This window comes from Eleutherodactylus coqui, chromosome 9 (genome assembly GCF_035609145.1).
Source record: "Eleutherodactylus coqui strain aEleCoq1 chromosome 9, aEleCoq1.hap1, whole genome shotgun sequence".
Taxonomy (NCBI): domain Eukaryota; kingdom Metazoa; phylum Chordata; class Amphibia; order Anura; family Eleutherodactylidae; genus Eleutherodactylus; species Eleutherodactylus coqui.
Window position 1 is genome coordinate 156,232,883 of NC_089845.1, and position 22,441 is coordinate 156,255,323.

Genomic DNA, 22,441 nt, shown 5'->3' on the forward strand with positions numbered 1-22,441 from the left:
ATAACCGCGATGACATCACTGGGTTTATTCTCTGCATGGTGCGCAGCGTATTTACGCCGTGTGAACGAGCCCTTAGAGTTGTTCCTTCCTTGCTGGATGTTTCCGAGGGGCTCATTCACAAGTACAGAACCGGGACAAGAGTTGTTTACAGAGAAAAAAGTTTATTAAGAGTTAAAATACAAAACAACAAAGATTAACCCCTACAGGACCGGACACGTTTTAGGGATTTTACGCATCTGGTGGTTTTGCAGCTTTATTTTTTTTCCTTCCGCTACCAAAATTATTTTTGCTGTGTTTTTTTCCGTGACATATAGGGCTATTTTATATCTGTTTTCACTTATTTTTTTATTTTTTTAGTTTTATTGGAGGTAAAAAGCTAAACAATAAATATTTTTTATATTTACAGTTTTTTTAACGTTCGTATTGAGTGCTATGCAGCCGGGGAAGGAGAAGGCAAAAGCTATTAGACTGTTTCTCCTCCGGGTCTTCAGCTATGTCTGGGATTAAAGCCCAGGACCAAGCGCCGTATATTTACCGCACTTTGTCCTTAAGTGATATATAACCCACTGTGCCCTCACCCCGGACCGGCCTGGTGAGAAGCTTTGGGAAGCAGACTTGGAAAAATGTCCCGTATGTTTACATGTAGTGAATTTGGTGCAGATTTCCTGCACTGGAAAATCCACGCCAAATTCTGCGGTTTGGTGTAGATTGCGGATCTGCATCAGACTTCAGCTGAAGGGGTGAAATAAGCAGACCTGCACCAAAATCCGCAGTGCAAGATATTCTGTGGACTTTGGTGCGGCACCAAAATCTGCCACATGTAAACACATCCTACGGTTCACAGGGTTGTAAGCAAACTCTTGCCACACATACCCCCCATGGTTGTGCGGTGGAGATGCGCTTGTGACGGCGTTTGTCACTGGCTCTGGCATGAATATTTGTGCGTGAAACTCCAGCATGTTTGTGTACACAAATATACATAAAGGTGCATTGATTTTGTGTACATGTGTGATGCAAATATGCAGGATTCCAAATTTGCGCAAGCACGGAAAGAGCCCATTGATATCACTGGGGTCATGTAATGCACAAATGCTCCAAATATAAAACATGTTGTGATTTTTTTCTTTGTGAGCATGAAAAAATGCATCTATGTGAATGAACACATTGAAAATATTACGCAGCACAAATTCAACCGTGTGAACCGGCCCTAAGAGGCTGTGAGGATCGAGGACCCAACATTGTGTCCTCAGACCCAAAGATTGCGCCTCCACTATTAGTAACCCGCATGCCGGTATCCAGAATAGCTGGCGCTGTGCGTGAGCGGCTGCCTGTATACTGTCTGGGGCGGTGGGATGGGCAGAGTTTGTGGGGTGTATCCTTCAATATCATATACTGATCTGTTAGGGTGGAAATCAGCAGACACCGGTGGAGGCCTTGGGGCGAGGGGTAGTTGTGGTTGTAGGCTGGAGGGGTAGGCCTCCCTCCTGTTTTGGTAAGGGGGATTGGGGCAAGGAGGCGGGATGTAGTTACCCGGGGACATTGATGCAAAGTTGGGGTAAAGCAGAAGAGGATGGACACTAGGAGGGGCGACCACATTAGGGGCAACACAGTTCGTGTAAGACGTAGGCAGGTTCCATAGGATCATTGGGTAAGACACTGCGGGGTCCGGGGCAGATGAGCTGGCTGCAGCAGCGGCTTCTGGTTGTGCTGCTGGAGGATCTGCCGCATCAGTAGGAGGGACAGCAGAATATTGGCACCATGTAGGACGGAAGGGATGTCCGTGGACAATGAAGGGGGCCAGGTTGTGTGGATAGATATCCTGTCTGACCGCCGTGTTCTGGATCTTCATGGCGTCATCCGGAATCTTGCTGACATCCACCGTCCAGTAGTTTCCCTTCGCCTGCGGTTTGAGCGGATCTTTCAGGACCTGAAAACAAGATGAAAAATAATTCAGCTGATGGCTTACTGGACAATTCTGGTTTACACCAAAGGCAAATTACAGGAGTTTTATTAATGATGACACCACTTATTACAGGCTGGTTGAACTGCGTCTTAGATGAATATATCTGCCTTTAGCACATGCGGCCTGGTGGCATCTTATACTGTTGAGATGAATGTATTTAATGAGCTTTCTCCTATCAGACAGTGACTTTTTATTTGCACTATTAACCCCTTCCAGCACCAGTATTTACATGTACTACATGGGAGGGCAGGAGTTTCCCTGAAATGCCAGATATGTCTGGCATGTAGCTGGTGCGGTCTCAGAGCTGAGTCCATGCCATTCGCAATGGGAGTCAGCTATCGTCCTGCTACAATGACTGGAATGGCAAAGAACTGCAATCCCTGCCGTTAATCCCTTACATGCCCCAATCATTGTTGATTATGACATGTACAAGTGTACTGTAACAGAGGGAGGGGCTTCCTCTGCCATCCTATCATGAAAGACCAGATGATACATTGCAGGTCAGAAGTACTGCTGTCTATTATCTGTTCGGTCATAGGATTGCAGGATTGGCTCTCCTACCGGGACATAAAAAAAGAGGGGAAAAACACTAAAATAGTCATACAAAATCTATTAAAAAATCCACCTAAAGGCTTATTTACACGAGCGTATATCGGTTCCCCTACTGTCCCCCACTGCTGGGCTATTGCTGCCCAGAAGCACCTTTTAAATGTCCCGTTGTAAAATCTTGTTAGTCCCAGCGGGGATTATCAGAACCCTCGGTGAGTCCCCTCATCCCCGCGGGGACCAACCGGAGTTAACAGCGGGACATTTAAAAGGTGTTCTGGGCAGCAGGTGATAAATGTCCTGCTGTAAGCGGCGGGGAATCTATTCCCAGAGCAGGAGTTTCCAATAACTACTTCTCCCATAGGAATCAGTGGAAACTCCTGTCACCGCGCACTGAACATAGTGCATGTTCTATCTTTTTTAGGTGCGCACTTTTTTGTGCTGCTCATTCCTCACATATGAACGCTTCTATAAAAACCTTCTGATTATTGTAGGAGAATTCATTTTCTGCGCACATATAACACGTACATATAAAACAGCTCATAGCGCAAAATAGAAATCTGACACAGCACTGCTGCAAAAAAGAAATAAAAATGTTAGAATTCTTTGTACGCAGTGATAAATAATTTTTGAAAATTTTTAAACATTGCAAAAAAAACCCAAACCTATATAAATTTGGTATTAATGTAGTCATACTGGACTGCAGCATTAATTTACCATATTTATACCGTACGGTGAACGCTGTTAAAAATAAAAAGCCAGAATTGCAGATTTTATTAATCTGGCCTCCAGAAAAAATGAAATAAATAGTAATAAAAATGTTTTAAATGTTCCCAAAAATTGGATAAATGAAGACTAAAATGTTTTTGTGTACAAAAATAGTAAAACATAAAAAAACCTGTATAAACTTGGTATGTCTGGAATCGGGCTGACCCCGAGAGTGTTATTACATTTAACACAAATGGCTGAATTTCTTTTTTCCCCAATCCCCCATAAAAACAATTAATAAATTATACAGTGCATTATATGTACCCAAAAAGATTTCATTAAACAATACAACTTGTCCCGCAAAAAAACTTAGTTATGGCTCCTGGACTGCGACAATGAAAAATACAGAAAAATTGATTGGCCATTATGGCGCAAACCGGCTTTGTCACTAAGGGGTTAAGAAATCTCCCAACTATATATGGAAAAGATGTTGACACTTATAAGAGGTATATCACTTCAGTAAATTCTACCACCGCAGTCCATTATTGGGTCCCTTACCTTTGTGAAGCATTCGTTAGAAGACAAGTTGTGTCTGATGGAGTCTTTCCATCCCTGGTAATCTCCCTTGAAGAAGGGGAATATGTTGCTGATCTCCTGAAGAATCTAGAAAAAAGCAAAAACATTTAGTCTTGGAGTCTGTTAGTAAATTGTGCCCCCACCCCCTGCTTACCATTGGGTAGGAAGAGCTTAGATTGTATAAACCCTTCCTGCCCCATGGTGTACATGTACAGCATATGGATAGCATGGGCTTAGTGATTGGCAGACAGGATCTTGTTGCAACAGTGGGGATCAGAAAGATCAGTATTGATCTCCGCATGTATGGGGCTCCCTCTATGATGTCACTGGCCCTCGGTCATCCAATTGCGGAGGGATAAAAGTTTGCCATGGCTTCTTATGTAAATTAATAGAGATAATGCACTACAGTACAGAAGTACTGCTGTGTATTATCTAAATAGGGTCACAGTTTTTAGTCCCCTACAGGGATATAAACAGTGAACAAAAAATTCCAAAATAATAAAAAATGCCTTTGGTATCGAGTTATCTAAATAATCAATTGAGCACACTTTTTATCCTGAGAGGCAAATGCCCATTAAAATAAAGCCCAATTGTGTTTTTGGTTTGTTCATTTTGCCTCCCAAAAAATGCAATAAACGCGATCAATAAGGTATTACGTGTTCCAGAATGTTACCAATAAAAACTACAGCTATCTCACACAAAAAAGCCCTTAACAGCATCGTCTATGGAAAAATGAAGAAGTTCAGGGTTTTTAACTGCAGTGGTGCCAAAAGCAAATTATTTTTCAAAAAAGGGTTTATGGTGCAAAGTTGGAAAATCCTAAAAAAAACCAAAACATACGATTACGATACTAGAATTATATCGACCACCAGAAAAAAAGTGATCATGTTATTTATACTGCATGGTGAACGCCTTAAAAAATGGCAGAATTGATGTGTTCTTTCACCCTGCCCCCTCCCAAATAAGTTATACATTATATGTACCCCAAAATCATACCAATAAAAACTACAACTCGCCATACGAAGAGCGATCCCTCATATGGCCATGTTGGCTGAAAAATGAGTTAATTACTTTTGAAAAATGAAGAAGCAAATCCAAAACAATCATTGTATATTTAAGTACCAAACTAGACCACGTCCTTAGGGGCATAACAAGAAGTTTCTAGTACTTTGTACCTGGATAATGGCTGCAGCTGTTGGTCAGTTCCTACTTGCCAATCACTGCCCCGTGCTTCCAGGACATTAAGCTCTCTTACCTGGGACAGCTTGAGCTTCTTTTCTGGAGAGGCTTGCATAACCAGGGCAATCATGGCCAGGTAGGAATATGGAGGCTTGGCGTATCGCTGGTAGTTCTTTTTCTTCCCAGGGGTCTTCTCTATCTTCTTAGAAGCATCCATGAGGTCTTGCTCACACACAAGACTTCTCCCTTCCCCTGAACTACTCTCCCTGTTGGAGTCTCTCTCCAGCATCTGCTCCATGCTGGGCAGGTCAGTTGCCGGCACGTAGGTTGGATCCCAAGAACGGTATGGGTAGGACATGTCTCGCTCTTGTGTTCACCAAGGATGGAAAGTGAAGAGGTAGAGTTCACTGTGGTCTTCACTGCTCCCAATGCTGTATCTGATGTGACACTGGGCCCCATTGAATGGGACCTTGATAAGTTCTATCACCCCACCTCCAGCACTGTTATGTAAATGCCTCCAAACCAAAAGGAACCCATTGCTGGTAACCCCACCACCACCACCCATCATTATTGTTATAAAAACCTCTATCCATAAAGACAATAACATTGAGTTTACACTTTAGTTTCAGTCCTTGGGTGTGATCCATCTTTCTGTTATGTATACAGTATGTATATGAGGTGTGTATACCCTAAAGTATGTTGCATGGGCAGTCATCATCTGCATACATCATTTGGGTCTTAGATTAACAATCTATAACATTTCATTCCCTTGGTTTAAGAGCTTATATTCTATGAGTGTAGAAGGCACTTTACATTTTTTTAAATTGCAGTTTTTTTGTATAAAATATCCATGTAGAACAAAATACTTGTAAACTACTAAATGCCATAATTAAAGGGGCGTCCAGTGAGTAAATGTATATGGTGGTAGGCTGAATCCTGCAAAGGCCTCTCCGCTGTGGCGAATGCATGGAGTCTTAAAAGGTTGAACCCCCCCACCCTCTATGGACTCTTGAGCTTGGGGGATTTATTGTATTGTCTTGTAGATGACTCGTTGATATAGTTCCCTCATTGTACTGTATGAGTAAGCCGGCCATGGAGTACTGATTTTTGTCATTGGTGGCGATAAATTTTGACCTTATTGTTTTAAGTCTGCAAGAGTGGAGTCAGACAGCGACCGAAAACAGATATCTCTGGAACACTGACAAACCCTTGAAGGAGTTGTGCCAACTTCCACAACCACTATTATAATTCTGGGCCCTCTTGACTCCCCTGCATATAGCTTGTCATGGAGGCCGCAGCCAGCGAGATGTTTCCACTGCAGCAGAAATGTAGTAGTTCAGGACAGCCATTCACATTAATTACAAGAGCAGCACACTGTCCGCCTGAATTGGAGACAGTCTTATAACATGGCTCTCCACACTAGTCATGGAGGGGGCGATCTTCAGCAGCGTGACCCCTATATGCCCTAATGTGGATAGGGCATGCTATCTTAGCATAACCCCTTTAGGGCCCATGTACATGAGATGAACATTGACACGATGATTGGTGCTCATTCACTGCCGTTCACACATAATAGATGATCGGCTTTATGGGGACGAATATTAATACAAGCGTTCATCCTCACAGAGCCACCATTGATCGGCTATACATCTCCCAGTCCACACAGGGACATGTGCAGCCAACCAGTGAGCATCTTCATGCTACTATAAAAAACATTTGCGCAGGCAAATGAACGTTCTGGCAAAATTCCTGCCTGATAATTGAATTTTGTAAAAGGCCCTTAAAGGGGATGGGCCAAGTTATTCTATTTTCTTCTATAAGGATAACATCATGATTGGTGGGCGTCCTGCTTCTGTGATCCCTACGATCATGAAAACAGGGGTCCTTTATGAGCAGAGCAGAGGTCACACATGTGCACTGCCATTCCATTCAAATCAATGATAGTGTGAATAATTGCCGAGTACAAATGCTTGGCATTCTCCAGCACTCCCATTGAAATGAGTTGAGTCACGGCGTGCTTGCGTGACCTCCGCTGCATTCATATGGGGACTTTCGGGAACCCCATTCCTAAGATTGGTGGTGGCTCCAGTTATCAGACCCCCACTAATCATAAAGCTATCCTTATCCTGTGAATTTGGCACAACCCATTTTGTCCGCTTAACACTACAAGACATACAGTTATATCCTGCAGGTTCGGGGTATGTATGGAGGGGGATTGGGGGCGTTTATCCCGCTCTATACAATGCTGGTGCCGGCTGTTTGTTACGGCCAACAACCGCTCCGATAAGCCTCACCACTTATTGGAGCTGTTAACCCTTTCAATGCCAAGGTCAATTCTGACAGCAGAATTTAAATGCCCCGATCAATGTTCGCAGGTTGACATGCCAGCCTGGGGCTTCTGAAAGGCCCCAAAACAGCCATTACAGTTTGCCTATCAATCCAGGCCTGTGGCATGGCTTTATAGAATGCCTGTCAGATTACGGTATGATATAATGGTAAGGCATAACATCATAATGCAGGAGCGATCAAAGCATCACAAGTTCTTGACCCTGATGAGGACTAAAAAAATGTAAAAATTAGTTTCAAAAAGTGTTATTAATAATTAATAAGTTCCCCCCTTTTTATATTTGTAATAAATTAATCTAAATAAACAAACTTATTTGGTATCACTCCATCCGCAAAAGTCAGATCTAGCAGTATTTACCCCGTATGGTGAACGTCGTCAGAAAAAAAGCCAGAATTACACTTTTTTGGTCACCCTATGTCCAAGAAAAAATGTAATAAAAAGTGATCAAAAAGTCATATGTGCTCCAAAAGAAAGTATGGGGGCAGAAAATAATTTTAAAAAATTAAATATTTTTGGAAAAACAAATTTGCTCATACTGACCCATAGAAGAAAGTTATCATATCATATTATTGTTGCAGTGTGTACGCCGTAGAAACAAGAAAGGCTGCTTCCTTTAGGGGTTAAAGCGATAAACAAGTGATAACATTATACTGCAGAATGACATTATCGCCTTATGAAGGATATGACTTTCTCTTTGAATTGCCGGAATACCCTATAAGTCAATGAGATGTTTGATGCATCCCTGTCACCTACTTGGTTTAGCTATAGAGCCGTAGTTCTTACGTGAACAAAGCTGGAGATATTCGCAGCTTCAACTCAGGATCTGTTTTCTAATGAAAAGGTTTAATTAAAAAATATCGGTAAGAAGAGAAGAAACTTTTGTAAGATTTTTAATACATATTTACAATGGAAGAAAAGCCCCGGTGCGCCTACTTATTATACAGAGATGAGTCGCTGCAGGTTCTTGGTACTCATGTATAATACGCCAGATCCCATCATTGTATTATACTTTTGTATCTACAGGAGATTGAGAAGTGGTTTACTGATTGTGACTCTGTAGGTTCTGGTACTCATGTATAATACGTTTTATTGCAGGAGATTGAAAAGACAATGTAGTATCTCTAGAAGACATCATAGAGCAGAATAAAGGGTTTTACTGATTGTGACTCTGTAGGTTCTGCAGACCGGACTTATTTCATTTATTTTACTTTTGTTTGAAGGTAAATACTGACAAACAAAAAATTGCACCCTATGGGATTCAAAAACAAATACGAAATGCGAGAATCACCACTAATTTCTCTGCAGTTCCACCTCAGTCTGTAATGTGTCAGATGCCCTACAGCTATACATGAATACAGTGTAATGTGAGGAGGTTCCCTCCCCAGCTGGGATTGTTGTCTCTGATTGCTGCTTGTTGACAGTCATTCTGGGATATTATTGGGGTCAGTCATATGTAAAGACTGTATTGTCCCCCAGATCGGTCACCACAGGAGGCTCCACTCTCACAGCATAGGAGGCTTGTATTCCTTTAGCATCTCACCCCACCCTGATGCTTCAAGTACTGAAGAGCATCTCAGTGAATGCACCCACCGCTAGCACCTTACATAAACATACTACCATACGTCTTTATGTAGGATTGTCATGAAAGTCCTTAAATGTTTTTGTGATTTCTTTCATTTTTCACAAAACATTGAAATGCAAAATGCACTGATGATGAATAACATCCCCCAGGGCAGGACACACGGAGCCACATCTGTCTGTTGGCCTACAGGTTTTGCAGTTTTTTGTTTTATGGTTTTATACTCTTAGGGGTTTTTTTGGCTTGTTATTTTTATGTTTAATTAACAGCATTTTACAGTATAAACTTATGGATCCAATTTTAAGAAATCTCATCCACAGACTGGAAAAATATCTCCATTGTAAATTGACTTGCGGCGTAAATTTTAGATCTGCAGTTCGCCAATCTGTGCTGCCAGTTTCCATCATGGATTCCATCTCTTCCAATGAGAGGGTGAAATCTGCATTAACCCCTTAGTGACCAAGCCTGTTTGCGCCTTAATGACCAGGCCAAATTTTGCAAATCTGACACGTGTCACTTTAGCATGGAAAAACACCAGAAAGATTTTGCATATCCAAGCGATTCTGACACTGTTTTTTCGCCACATGTTGTACTTCATTTAGGCGGAAAAAAAGACTGATAGAGTTTGTGTTTATTTATTAAAAGCGCCAAAATTGGGAAAAAAATGTGAAAAAAAATCATCATTTTTTTCACATTTCCAACTGCAATATCTCAAATATGTGCAAACATAATATAGAAAATTTTGCTAAGATATATATTTCCATCCGTTTACTTTATTTTGGCGCACATTGGAAAAACTTTGGTTTTTTTTAACCATTTAGGAGACGTACAAATTTAACATTACTTTTCAGCATTTTGAGGAACACTTTGTTTTCCTACACCAAGCCAAGATTGGAATGGCTCATAGGAGTCAAAATGATAGATACCCCCACAAATGACCCCATTTTAAAAACTACACCCCTTAACGTATTCACTGAGGGGTGTCATGAGTATTTTGACCCCACAGTTTTTTTAGGAGTCAATGCAATTTAGAAGAGAAATCTAAAATTTCATATTTTTGCAAATATGTCATTTTAAAGACAGGACTTTTTTCTATAGTACACATGAAAATGAGGATTTGCACCCCAGAATGGATACCCCTGTTTGTCCCGTGCTCAGAAACATACCCATTGTGGCCCTAGTATTACGTCTGTATGCACAATTGGGCCCAAAATGAAAGGAGCAACCGGTGGCTTTCGGAACAGAAATTTTGCTTGAAGGAGATTTAGGCCCTATTGCACACTTGTAGAGCCATTGAGTGACCAAAACGATGGAGAACCCCCACAATTGACCCCATTTTGAAAAGTAGACCCCTTAAGGAATTTATCTAGGGGTACGATGACTTTTTTGACTTCACAGTTTTTGAATGAATCTAAGCCAAGCCGAAGGAAAATAATTACAATTTTCATTTTTTTGGTAATTCTGTCATTTCAAAAGCAGTTTTTTTTGTACAACACATATATGAATGAAGACTTGCACCGCAAAATGGGTACCCCTGTTTGTTCTGTGCTCAGAAACATACCCATTGTGGCCCCAGTGTTACGTCTGTATGCACAATGTGGCCCAAAATGAAAGGAGCAGCCGGTGGCTTTCGGAACAGAAATTTTGCTTGAAGGAGATTTAGTCCCCTTTGCCCACTTGTAGAGCCATTGAGTGACCAAAACGATGGAGAACCCCACAAGTGACCCCCATTTGAAAAGTAGAGCCCTTAACGAATTTATCTAGGGGTACGATGACTTTTTTGACTTCACAGTTTTTGAATGAATCTAAGCCAAGCAGAAGGAAAAAATTACAATTTTCATTTTTTTTGGCAATTTTGTCAATTTAAAAATTGGGTTTTTTTGTGCAGTGTACATAGGAATGAAGACGTTCACCCCAAAATGGATACCCCTGTTTGTCCCGTGTTCAGAAACATACCCATTGTGGCCCTAATCTACTTACAGGACACATGGCTAGGCCCATAATGGAGGGAATGCCTGCTGGATTTCAGTGCAGAACTGAATAAATTCCAGGCCCCATTGCCCACTTATACGGAAAAAAAATTGACTTCCTAAAAATAATCCCCCCCCCCCACCTTCCCCATTTTTTGGCATTCCCTAAATATTAGATAAAGGTAATAATATAAACTGCGTTTTATGTCCGAAGACAGGGGTAATTACGGAGGCTGGTTGGGTTGGGCACATGGGGCAAGAAAACCGGGTATTCCCCTTCCTCTCATGTTTTTTGGGGGGTATTTCTTGACCTCAGTGGTGGGGATGGGGTGTAAAAAGTGGCTCACAGAGAAGGCGCTCAACAAGCTGCTCCTGGAACTGCATGAAGGCGAGCGTTCCCGGGGCTTCTTGTAAATTACGGATTACAGGTAGCGGTCTGAATAACGCCGGGCTCACACGGCCGTATGCAGAATCCGCTTGCGGAGGCCCGCAGCGGATTACAGCTATGAGCCAGCCATGACCCTGTGTATGGCCACGTAATGTACTGTGCATAACTGCCTATTCACACAGGCGATCATACGCAGTACACCGTTGTTTGTTTATATTTCCCGCGCCCTCGCTTAGAGATGACCCGGGTACCCGCAGCCCGTACACAATGTATTTGCACATGGGCTATGAGTATATCCGCGGTCATAGAGCACAATGGGCTCTAGGTCGTGGATACCCGTGGTAAAATATAGCATGCGGTGTTCTGTTTCTGCGAGTGGATTACGTAATTCCGACCCGCTAATTGGGGGGAATTGTGTAATCCAATGCATGCAATTGATCCGTGGATTACCGCTGATCAAACGCATGCAGAACCCGTAATTCCTCTCCGGTCATGTGTGACCAGCCTAATGTTATATCGCTAATTTATCACGTGACCGGGGACCGCTCAACGAGTGGCTAGTGGCAGAAGGCGCAGTTCCGAGGGCCAGGTAGCAGGGGAGGCGCGGAGATCAGGCAGCTTGTACAGTGCAGGCAGGGGAACACTCTCCAAGGCCTTTGCCTTTGCCAGCTTTATGGCTCCCCAGCAAGACTGTGTCACCGCTCCCCAGGCAAGGCTGAGTCGGCGGGAGCACTGTAAAAGGATGGTGAGGGAGTACGTAGCCGATTGCACGACCGTCCTCCGTGACGCCTCTGCCCCCTACAACTACTGGGTGTCGAAGCTGGACACATGGCCTGAACTCGCGCTGTATGCCCTGGAGGTGCTTGCTTGTCCTGCGGCTAGCGTCTTGTCAGAGAGGGTGTTTAGTGCGGCTGGGGGAATCATCACAGATAAGCGTACCCGCCTGTCAACCGACAGTGCCGACAGGCTAACACTCATAAAGATGAACAAAGCCTGGATTTCCCCAGACTTCTCTTCTCCACCAGCAGACAGCAGCGATACGTAAGCAATACGTAGGCTGCACCCGCGGACAGCAGCGGTACCTAAGCAATACGTAGGCTGCATCCGCGGATGGAAGCTACGTTCTCTATCACCATCAAAAACGGGGACATTTTAGCTTCATCAATCTGTGTCTAATATTCCTCCTCCTCCTCCTCCTGCTCCTCCTCCTGAAACCTCATGTAATCACGCCGAATGGGCAATTTTTCTTAGGCCCACAAGGCTCACTCATATAACTTTTGTAAACAATGTTTATACGTTTCAATTCTCATTAAAGCGTTGAAACTGGAGATGAGCGAGCGTACTCGTCCGAGCTTGATACTCGTACGAGTATTAGGGTGTTCGAGATGCTCGTTACTCGAGACGAGTACCACGCGATGTTCGAGTTACTTTCACTTTCATCTCTGAGACGTTAGCGCGCTTTTCTGGCCAATAGAAAGACAGGGAAGGCATTAGAACTTCCCCCTGCAGTGAGTGGCTGGCGAGATCAGGTGTCACCCGAGTATTAAAATCGGCCCCTCCCGCGGCTCGCCACAGATTTGTTCTGACAAAGAGGAGGGAAAGTGCTATTGGTGCCGGAGCTGCTAAAAGGAGAGTGTTACGAGTATTTTTGGCTTCAAGAACCCCAACGGTCCTTCTTAGGGCCACATCTAACCGTGTGCAGTACTGTGGAGGCTGCTTTTTGCAGTGTTGCACTTTTTATTTTTTTTTTGTAAATCGGCCGTGCAGAGCATTGCGCCCTGCAGTAATTATACATAGTGCAGGGCCAGTAGTGGTGAGGCAGGGACAGAAGACATATATTGTGAGGTAGGGACAGAAGACATATATTGTGAGGCAGGGACAGAAGACATATATTGTGAGGCAGGGACAGAAGACATATATTTATTGAATATAGGCAGTGGGCCTTTGCAAAAACATTTGGGGAAAAAAATCTATTTGGGCTGCCTGTGACTGTCCTCAGTGTTCTGGGTCTGTGCTGGGTGTAGTTGTCCTCCTAATTCATACGCAGCCAGCTAAGTGTTACAGCAGGCTTGCGCAAAATTATTTCCTGGCGTTCCGTAAGCGAAGTCAGCCTCCAACCACAGGCCAATAAGCAGCACATTTAATTACAGCGTTCTGTTTCTGCACTACTGGTAATACACCACGCTGAGGGGTAGGGGTATGCCTATAGGACGTGGACGCGTGCGAGGACACGGAGGCCCAAGTCAGGGTGTGGGCACAGGCCGAGCCAGTGCGGTGGCCCGGGGTAGAGGCAGGGCCAGACCGAATAATCCACCAACTGTTTCCCAAAGCGCCCCCTTGCGCCTTACCACCCTGCAGAGGTCAAGGTGCTCTATGGTGTGGCAGTTTTTCACAGAGACGCCTGACGACCGACGAACAGTGGTGTGCAACCTTTGTCGCGCCAAGATCAGCTGGGGAGCCACCACCACCAGCATGCACAGGCATATGATGGCCAAACACCCCACAAGGTGGGACGAAGGCCGTTCACCGCCTCCGGTTTGCACCACTGTCTCTCCCCCTGTGCCCCAACCTGCCACTGAGATCCAACCCCCCTCTGAGGACACAGGCACTACCGTCTCCTTGCCTGCACCCACACCCTCACCTCCGCTGTCCTTGGCCCCATCTAGCAATGTCTCTCAGCACAGCGTCCAGACCTCGCTAGCGCCACTGTTTGAGTGCAAGCGCAAGTACGCCGCCACGCACCCGCACGCTCAAGCGTTAAATGTGCACATAGCCAAATTTATCAGCCTGGAGATGCTGCCGTATAGGGTTGTGGAAACGGAGGCTTTCAAAGGCATGATGGCGGTGGCGGCCCCGCGCTGCTCAGTTCCCAGTCGCCACTACTTTTACCGATGTGCCGTCCCAGCCCTGCACGACCACGTCTCCCGCAACATTGTACGCGCCCTCACCAACGCGGTTACTGCCAAGGTCCACTTAACAACGGACACGTGGACAAGCACAGGCGGGCAGGGCCACTATATCTCCCTGACGGCACATTGGGTGAATTTAGTGGAGGCTGGGACAGAGTCAGAGCCTGGGATCGCTCACGTCCTACCCACCCCCAGAATTGCGGGCCCCAGCTCGGTGGTGGTATCTGCGGCGGTGTATGCTTCCTCCACTAAACCACCCTCCTCCTACGCAACCTCTGTCTCGCAATCAAGATGTGTCAGCAGCACGTCGCCAGCAGTCGGTGTCGCGCGGTGTGGCAGCACAGCTGTGGGCAAGCGTCAGCAGGCCGTGCTGAAACTACTCAGCTTAGGAGAGAAGAGGCCCACGGCCCACGAACTGCTGCAGGGTCTGACAGAGCAGACCGACCGCTGGCTTTCGCCGCTGAGCCTCCAACCGGGCATGGTCGTGTGTGACAACGGCCGTAACCTGGTGGCGGCTCTGCAGCTCGGCAGCCTCACCCACGTGCCATGCCTGGCCCACGTCTTTAATTTGGTGGTTCAGCGCTTTCTGAAAAGCTACCCACGCTTGTCAGACCTGCTCGGAAAGGTGCGCCGGCTCTGCGCACATTTCCGCAAGTCCCACACGAATGCTGCCACCCTGCGCACCGTGCAACATAGGTTTAATCTGCCAGTGCACCGACTGCTGTGCGACGTGCCCACACGGTGGAACTCTACGCTCCACATGTTGGCTAGGCTCTATGAGCAGCGTAGAGCTATAGTGGAATACCAACTCCAACATGGGAGGCGCAGTGGGAGTCAGCCTCCTCAATTCTTTACAGAAGAGTGGGCCTGGTTGGCAGACATCTGCCAGGTCCTTGGAAACTTTGAGCAGTCTACCCAGATGGTGAGCGGCGATGCTGCAATCATTAGCGTCACCATTCCTCTGCTATGCCTCTTGAGAAGTTATCTGCAAAGCATAAAGGCAGACGCTTTGCGCTCGGAAACAGAGGCGGGGGAAGACAGTATGTCGCTGGATAGTCAGAGCACCCTCCTGTCTATATCTCAGCGCATTGAGGAGGAGGAGCATGAGGAGGATGAGGAGGAGGGGGAAGAGACAGCTTAGCCCACTGCTGAGGGTACCCATGCTGCTTACCTGTCATCCCTTCAGCGTGTATGGCCTGCGGAGGAGGATCCTGAAAGTGATCTTCCTAGTGAGGACAGCCATGTGTTGCGTACAGGTACCCTGGCACACATGGCTGACTTCATGTTAGGATGCCTTTCTCGTGACCCTCGCGTTACACGCATTCTGGCCACTATGGATTACTGGGTGTACACACTGAGCGACCCACAGTATAAGGAGAACCTTTCCACTCTCATACCCGAAGAGGAAAGGGGTTCGAGAATGATGCTATACCACAGGACCCTGGCGGACAAACTGATGGTAAACTTGCCATCCGACAGCGCTAGTGGCCGAAGGCGCAGTTCCGAGGGCCAGGTAGCAGGGGAGGCGCAGAGATCAGGCAGCATGTACAGCACAGGCAGGGGAACACTCTCCAAGGCCTTTGACAGCTTTCTGGCTCCCCAGCAAGACTGTGTCACCGCTCCCCAGTCAAGGCTGAGTCGGCGGGAGCACTGTAAAAGGATGGTGAGGGAGTACGTAGCCGATCGCACGACCGTCCTCCGTGACGCCTCTGCCCCCTACAACTACTGGTTGTCGAAGCTAGACACGTGGCCTGAACTCGCGCTGTATGCCCTGGAGGTGCTTGCTTGTCCTGCGGCTACCGTCTTGTCAGAGAGGGTGTTTAGTGCGGCTGGGGGAATCATCACAGATAAGCGTACCCGCCTGTCAACCGACAGTGCCGACAGGCTTACACTCATCAAGATGAACAAAGCCTGGATTTCACCAGACTTCTCTTCTCCACCAGCGGACAGCAGCGATACCTAAACAATACGTAGGCTGCAGCCGCGGATGGAAGCATTGTTCTCTATCACCATCAAAAACGTGGACCTTTTAGCTTCATCAATCTGTGTATAATATTCATCCTCCTCCTCCTGCTCCTCCTCCTGAAACCTGACGTAATCACGCCGAACGGGCAATTTTTCTTAGGCCCACAAGGCTCAGTCATATAATTTTTGTAAACAATTTTTATACGTTTCAATGCTCATTAAAGCGTTGAAACTTTCACCTCCACCAATTTTTATTTTAACTGGGCTGCCTCCTGGCCTAGTTACCAATTAAGCCACATTAACCAAAGTGATTAATGGGTTTCACCTGCCCTCTTGGTTGGCCATGGCCAATTTTTCTGATGTACATTAGTACTGTTGATACAGCAATTTTTGTGGGCCCTCGCCTACAGTGTAATCAAATGAATTTTTAGCCCACCTGCATTACAGCTGACGTTACATCCGCTGTGTTGGGCAATGCAATGGGATATATTTATGTACCACCGGTGGGTTCCAGGGAGCCACCCATGCTGTGGGTCCACAGGGAGTTGTAACTGCATGTGTCTACTTCTAAAGAACCCCATTCTGACTGAGGCATGCAGTGTGGGCCGAAACCCACCTGCATTTAACATGACATTACCTCAGCTGTGATGGGCTATGCAATGGGATATATTTATGTACCGCCAGTGGCTTCCTGGCACCCACCAATGCTGTGGGTCCACAGGGAGTTATAACTGCATGTGTCCACTTCTAAAGAACCCCAGTCTGACTGGGGCATGCAGTGTGGGCCGAAGCCCACCTGCATTTAACATGACATTACCTCAGCTGTGATGGGCACTGCAATGGGATACATTTATGTACAGCCGGTGGGTTCCAGGGAGCCACCCATGCTGTGGGTGCACACGGAATTCCCATTGCGGAGTTGTACCTGCCTGTGACTATTTATAAAAAACCGCGGTCTGACTGGGGCATGCAGACACCTTGACAGAATGAATAGTGTGTGGCACATAGGTTCCCCATTGCTATGCCCACGTGTGCAGCTCCTGATGGCAGTGGCACAGCATTATATTTCTCATTGCTTCTGTACAGCATTGTGGGCTATCGCCCTGCCCCTTTTAAAGAGGCTCGCTGCCTAGCCGTGCCAACCCTCTGCAGTGTGTGCCTGCGGTTCCTCCTCATGGAAGACGCACTTATAAATAGAAACGAGGGTGGTGTGGCTATGAGGCCAGCGTGTGGCATGAGTGCAGCTGAAGGCTGCGCAGGGACACTTTGGTGTGCGCTGTGGACACTGGGTCATGCGTGCGGGGGGGGGGGGGGGGGGTGGGCAGCATGTAACCCAGGAGAAGTGGCAGCGGAGTGTCATGCAGGCAGTGATTGTGCTTTGTTGGAGGTAGTGTGGTGCTTAGCTAAGATATGCATTGCTAATGAGGGCTTTTCAGAAGTAAAAGTTGTTGGGAGGGGGGGCACTCTTGCCGCTATTGTGGCTTAATAGTGGGTCCTGAGAACTTGAGATGCAGCCCAACATGTAGCCCCTCGCCTGCCCTATCTGTTGCTGTGTCGTTCCCATCACTTTCTTGAATTGCCCAGATTTTCACAAATGAAAACCTTAGCGAGCATCGGCGATATACAAAAATGCTCGGGTCGCCCATTGACTTCAATGGGGTTCGTTACTCGAAGCGAACCCTCGAGCATCGCGATAATTTCATCCCGAGTAACGAGCAGCCGAGCATTTTGGTGCTCGCTCATCTCTAGTTATGACATATCTTGTTGCATCTTAATAAAATAAATTTTGGGGGGAAAAGTTGGAGGGAAAGGGAGAAAAAGGTGGATTAAAAGGGAATGGATGGGGGTAGGATTGGTGAGGGAGGAAGGGAGGTATGAGGCCTTGTAACTAGACCTCTATAACAAATGTAAATTGAACAGCAAAATTTGTTGGCTTCATGAGTAATTTAACCCCTTAACGACCAGCCCATACGTCCTCCCGAAGTGGGCTCTATTCTCTGAGGACGTAAAAACATGCTTCCTGCAGAGAATAGTGCCCCTCGGGCTGTGGACGTGACAGCTCCATGCTGTCGGTGTCCGCAGGTAGCTGACAGCATGGAGCTGTCATCCCGGGCTGTTCGGAGCCCCCCCCCCGGCATTGCGATCGGCGCTATGCAATGGATAGCGCCGATCGCAAAAAAAGTAAATAAAAGAACATAAAAGTTAAAGATTCAGCTGCTCTGATGGATCGGATCCATCGGAGCAGCTGAAATTACTCACCGAGGTCTGGCACGCTGCTCCCCGCTCTCCTGCCGCTCCGGGGCCCGAAGCCGGTCTTCTGCGCATGCGCGCCAGGCGGCATTACGTCAGCCGCATGCGCAGAAGGCCCGGCGGCGCGGGAGATTTAAAATCTCCTGGCTCCCGGCTCCTGTAGTAAAAAGTAAAAAAAAGTTTTTAAAACTTTAAAAAGCGTACGTTTCATCTCCCCTCATGGATCATATCCGTGAGGGAGGATGAAAGTACGTACCTAAGGCCCCCAGATTTATCCGCGGACCTTACCACAGCTTCTGCACACGCGCCCGTCGCCAAAATGGCGGGCGCATGCGCAAAAGCTGTGGATTGCCAGGATAATTTAAATTCTCCCTGCTCCTGGCTACAAAACGTAGCCAAGAGCATGGAGATTTAATGGGGGTCCGCGGTGAGCGGTTCCTGGTCACGTGTTCGCCATTATCCAATAATGGCGATCACGTAAAAGTAAAAAAAAAAATTTGAAGTTTCATCTCCCCTCACTGATGCGATCGGTGAGAGGAGATGAATCTTTTTACCGGAGGCCTGCGTATTTGAATCCCGACGCGATCTTCCTCCGTGGACCTTCCAGGATTCTGCACATGCGATTGCCGGCAAAAAGCCGGACACATGCGCAGGAGTCAGGGAGCCCAGGAAATTTAAAATCTCCTTGCTCCCAGCGACCAACGGTCACAGAGAGCCTGGAGCAGTGACCAGGGGCCTCGTTGAGCCGTCCCCGGTCACGTGATAAAAAGGTAGCGATCTACCTTAGGCCGGTCTCACATGACCGGATAGGAATGACGGATTCCGCATGCGTCTGATCCGTGGTAATACGCAGATCAATCGCATTGGATTACACAATTCCGCTCACATTAGCGGGTCAGAATTGCGTAATCCACTCGCAGAAAAGAGAACGCAGCAGGTTCTATTTTACTGCGGATATCGGCAACATAGAGCCCATTGTGCTCCGTGGTCGCGGATATACCCGCAGCCCATACGCAACTACATTGTATACGGGCTGCGGGTACCCGCGTCATCGCTAAGCGATGGTGCGGGAAATACAAACAAAGGTGTACTGTGCATGACCGCCTGTGTGAGTACGCAGTTATGCGCAGTACATTACGCAGCCGTACGCAGGGTCACAGCCGAGCTCACAGATGGGATCCGCTGTGGGCCTCCGCAAGCGGATTCCGCCTGCACCCGCGTGAGCCCGGCGTTATTCAGACCGCTACCTGTGATACGTATTTTACAAGAAGCCCCGGGAACGCTCGCTTTCCTGCAGTTCCAGGAGCACCTTGTTGAGCGCCTTCTGTGTGAGACCGCCGCACCTCATCAAGCTTACGGAGACTCACGGAACGCCACTTTTTACACCCCATACCCGCCACTGAGGTCATGAAATACCCCCAAAAAGCATGAGAGGAGGGGGGGGGGGATACCCGGTTTTATTGCCCCATGGGCCCATTCCAACCAGCCTCCGTAATTACCCCTGTCTTCGGAAATACTACACAGTTCACATTTTTACTTTTATCTAAGATTTGCGAACGCCAAAAAGGGCGCGGAGGGGGGGGGGAATTTTTAGGGAGTCAATCTTTATTCTGTACAAATAAGCAATGGGGCCTGGAATTTATTCAGTTGTGCCCTAAAATCCAACAGGTGTTCCGTCCTTTATAGGCCTTGCCATGCATCCTGTAAGTAGATTAGGGCCACAATGGGTATGTTTCTGAACTCGGGACAAACGGGGGTATCCATTTTGGGGTGAACGTCTTCATTCCTATGTGCACTGTACAAAAAAACTGTTTTTAAATTGAAAAAATTGCCAAAAAAATTGAAAATCGTAACTTTTTCCTTCTGCTTTGCTTAGATTCATTCAAATACTGTGGGGTCAAAATACGCCGTACACCCCTAGATGAATTCGTTAAGGGGTCTAGTTTTCAAAATGGGGTCATTTGAGGGGGTTCTTTATAGTTTTGGCCGCTCAATGGCTCTATAAGTGGGCAATGGGGCCTGAAATTTATTCAGTGGTACCCTGAAATCCAACGGGTATTCCTTTCATTGTAGGCCTAGCCATGGGTCCTGTAAGTCTATTAGGGCCACAATGGGTATGTTTCTGAACACGGGACAAACAGGGGTATCCATTTTGGGGTGAAAGCCTTCATTTATATGTGTGCTGTACAAAAAAACCTGTTTTTAAATTGACACAATAGCCCAAAAAATGAAAATCCTATTTTTTTCCTTTTGCTTTGCTTAAATTTATTCAAAAACTGTGGGGTCAAAATATGCAGTACATCCCTAGATAAATTCGGTAAGGGGTCTAGTTTTCAAAATGGGGTCATTTGTGGGGGTTCTATATGGTTTTGGGCGCTCAAGAACTCTACAAGTGGGCAATGGGGCCTAAAAGGACTTCAAGCAAAATCTATGTTCTGAAAGCCACCAATTACTCCTTTTATTTTGGGCCCCGTTGTGCATGCGGACATAAGATTAGGGCCACAATGGGTATATTTCTGAAAACAGCACAAACAGGGGTATCCATTTTGGGGTGTAAGTCTTCCTTCATATGTGTGCTGTACAAAAAAAGCTTTTTTTAAAATGACAGAATTGCCAAAAAAACAAAAATCCAAATTTTTTCCTTTTGCTTTGCTTGAATTTATTCAAAAACTGTGGGGTCAAAATGCGCAGTACACCCCTAGATAAATTCGTTAAGGAGTCTAGTTTTCAAAATGGGGTCATTTGTGGGGGTTCTCTATGGTTTTGGCGCTCAAGAACTCTACAAGTGGGCAATGGGGCCTAAAAGGACTTCAAGCAAAATTTGTGTTCCGAAAGCCACCGGTCGCTCCTTTCATTTTGGGCTCTGTTGTGTATCCAGACATAAGATTAGGGCCACAATGGGTATGTCTCTGAACACGGGACAAACAGGGGTATCCATTTTTGGGTGCAAGTCTTCCTTCATATGTGTGCTGTACAAAAAAAACTGTTTTTAAAATGACAGAATTGCCGAAAAAACGAAAATCACAATTTTTTCCTTTTGCTTGGTTTGAATTCATTCAAAAACTGTGGGGTCAAAATATGCAGTACACCCCTAGATAAATTCCTTAAGGGGTCTAGTTTTCAAAATGGGGTCATTTGTGGGGGTTTTCTATGGTTTTGGGCGCTCAAGAACTCTACATGTGTGCTATGGGGCCTAAAAGGACTTCAAGCAAAATTTCTGTTTTGAAAGACACTGACTACTCCTTTCATTTTGGGCCCCGTTGTGGACTCAGATATAACAATAGGGCCACAATGGGTATATTTCTGAACACGGGAGAAATAGGGGTATCCATTTTGGGGTGTAAATCCTGATTTTCATGTAAACTAGAGGAAAAAAATATGTCTTTAAAATGACAGATTTGCAAAAATATGAAATTTTACTTTTTCTCCTCTAAATTGAATTAATTCCTGAAAAAAAACTGTGGGGTCAAAATACTCATGACACCCCTCAGTGAATACATTAAGGGGTGTAGTTTTTAAAATGAGGTCATTTGGGGGGGTATCTATTATTCTGACACTCATGAGCCTTTCCAATCTCGGCTTGGTATAGGAAAACAAAGTGTTCCTCAAAATGCTAAAAAGTAATGTTAAATTTGTACGTCTCCTAAATAGTTTAAAAAAAAACGAAAGTTTTTCCAATGTGCACCCAAAATAAAGTAAACGGGTGGAAATATAAATCTTAGCAAAAATTTCTATATTATGTTTGCACATATTTAAGATATTGCAGTTGGAAATGTGAAAAAATGACGATTTTTTCAAAATTTTCCCAATTTTGGCGCTTTTAATAAATAAACACAATTTCTATCGGTCTATTTTTTCCGCCTAAATGAAGCACAACATGTGGCGAAAAAACAATGTCAGAATCGCTTGGATATGCAAAACCTTTCTGGTGTTTTTCCATGTTAAATTGACACGTGTCAGATTTGCAAAATTTGGCCTGGTCATTAAGGCGCAAACAGGCTTGGTCACTAAGGGGTTAAGGTTTGTTTTTTTGAGTCTCTCTTCTCCTTCATGGCCCTAAC

At 45.8% G+C, this 22,441-nt stretch overlaps 1 pseudogene; it reads right to left on the reverse strand.

Annotated features, from left to right (window-relative positions):
• Window positions 1-1,273: 1,273 nt before the first annotated feature.
• LOC136578732 (forkhead activin signal transducer 3-like) lies at window positions 1,274-5,537 on the reverse strand (annotated as a pseudogene).
• Between the last annotated feature and the right edge of the window lie 16,904 nt (window positions 5,538-22,441).